This window comes from Camellia sinensis, unplaced genomic scaffold (assembly GCF_055761805.1).
Source record: "Camellia sinensis isolate YWXY unplaced genomic scaffold, ASM5576180v1 Unanchor4, whole genome shotgun sequence".
NCBI lineage: Eukaryota > Viridiplantae > Streptophyta > Magnoliopsida > Ericales > Theaceae > Camellia > Camellia sinensis.
The window spans coordinates 20,000,001-20,002,404 of NW_028129277.1; positions in this window are offsets into that span (position 1 = coordinate 20,000,001).

A 2,404-nucleotide genomic window follows, 5' to 3' on the forward strand; every position below is an offset into this window, starting at 1 on the left:
GTGGAGTTCGCTGCACAGGCAGGGATCCGTCCAACTCGCACAAACCGAACACAACTCACGCGCCACGACGTACACTGTGCACCAGCCCCCCAAAACGAATCACCCCCCGAAGGACTAAGAAGCCCGACGAACGCGCGAAAACATTTAGAGAGGCCGAGCAAGCACCGGTTAGCGCGAATGAAAGTAACAAGCGCAACAGGCAACTTTCGAGGGACATACTTTTCGCAACAAGCTTCCACTAGGAAAGCATAGGCAACTCGTTCGAACGTCAAAGCCAACCAAATGGCAATTACCCGAGGGACACGCTTTTCGCAAGGCACCTTCCACTAGGGAAGCGCAGGCAACCCGAAGGCGAGTCGAAGACAACCCGAGGGACATGGAGGAATGCACCAGTGGAGTTCGCTGCACAGGCAGGGATCCGTCCAACTCGCACAAACCGAACACAACTCACGCGCCACGACGTACACTGTGCACCAGCCCCCCAAAACGAATCACCCCCCGAAGGACTAAGAAGCCCGACGAACGCGCGAAAACATTTAGAGAGGCCGAGCAAGCACCGGTTAGCGCGAATGCAAATAACAAACGCAACAGGCAAATTTCGAGGGACATACTTTTCGCAACAAGCTTCCACTAGGAAAGCATAGGCAACTCGTTCGAACGTCAAAGCCAACCAAATGGCAATTACCCGAGGGACACGCTTTTCGCAAGGCACCTTCCACTAGGGAAGCGCAAGCAACCCGAAGGCGAGTCAAAGACAACCCGAGGGACATGGAGGAATGCACCAGTGGAGTTCGCTGCACAGGCAGGGATCCGTCCAACTCGCACAAACCGAACACAACTCACGCGCCACGACGTACACTGTGCACCAGCCCCCCAAAACGAATCACCCCCCGAAGGACCAAGAAGCCCGACGAACGCGCGAAAACATTTAGAGAGGCCGAGCAAGCACCGGTTAGCGCGAATGCAAATAACAAACGCAACAGGCAACTTTCGAGGGACATACTTCTCGCAACAAGCTTCCACAAGGAAAGCACAGGCAACTCGTTCGCACGCCAAAGCCAACCAAATGGCAATTTAACCGAGGGACATGCATTTCGCAAGGCAACTTGTACAATTACCCGAGGGACATGGCATGCTTGCCAAGGCCGTGGCTTGGCATGCTTGCCAAGGCCGTGGCATGACATGCTGCTGGCCAAGGCCGGGCATGCCATGCTGCTGGACAAGGCCGTGGCAAGGCATGCTGATGGCCGAGGCCGTGGCAAGGCATGCTGATGGCCGAGGCCGTGGCAAGGCATGCTGATGGCCGAGGCCGTGGCAAGGCATGCTGCTGGCCGAGGCCGTGGCAAGGCATGCTGCTGGCCAAGGCGTTGGCATGGCATGCTGCTGCTGACCAAGGCTTGGGCTTGCCATGCTGCCGGCCAAGGCCGCGGCATGCCATGGTGCCGGCCAAGGCCGTGGCATGGCATGCTGCTGGCCAAGGCCGTGGCATGACATGCTGGCCAAGGCCGGGGCATGGCAAGCTGCTGGCCAAGGTCGTGGCATGGCACGCTGCTGGCCAAGGCCGGGGCATAGCACGCTGCTGGCCATGGCCGTGGCTTGACAAGCTTGCCAAGGCCGGGGCATGGCGTGCTGCTGGCCAAGGCTTTGGCATGCCATGTTGCTGGCCAAGGCTGTGGCATGGCATGCTGCTGGCCAAGGCTGTGGCATGGCATGCTGCTGGCCAAGGCCGTGGCGTGGCATGCTGCTGGCCAAGGCCGTGGCATGACATGCTGGCCAAGGCCGGGGCATGGCATGCTGCTGGCCAAGGCCGTGGCATGGCATGCTGCTGGCCAAGGCCGTGGCATGACATGCTTGCCAAGGCCAGGGCATGGCATGCTGCTGGCCAAGGCTTTGGCATGCCATGTTGCTGGCCAAGGCTGTGGCATGGCATGCTGCCCTAGGCCAACGTGCCACCGCCACCGCCGCGGGCCGCCACTCGACGCATCCCGTGCTTGGCTATGTAGTTTCGATGCCACAAGCCAATGCCACAAGCCAAGCGATGGCATGTGCCAAGCGCCCGCCTAGGCATAGGCGTGGCCTGTGGCCTGGCCATGCTGGCCAGCCTTAAGGGAGGTGCCCCCCCCTTATAATAGCCTGTTAAGCCCTTTTCAATCTGGCAGGAGGAAACATCAAGCATGTTCGAGGAGTCATAATGGGGTTTTTTTAAAAAGTAATGGTTTTTTGCCAAAACTTTCAACATGAAAGTTGTATGAAATAATTTAATACACCATAAAAAAAATTATAAAAAAATATTTGGCCACCGGAATATTTTATTTTAATTTATTTCAATTTTAATACTTAAAAAATAATAAAAATTACTAAAAATACTCAAAAAATTCTAGAAAAATTCCAACAATTATAAGAT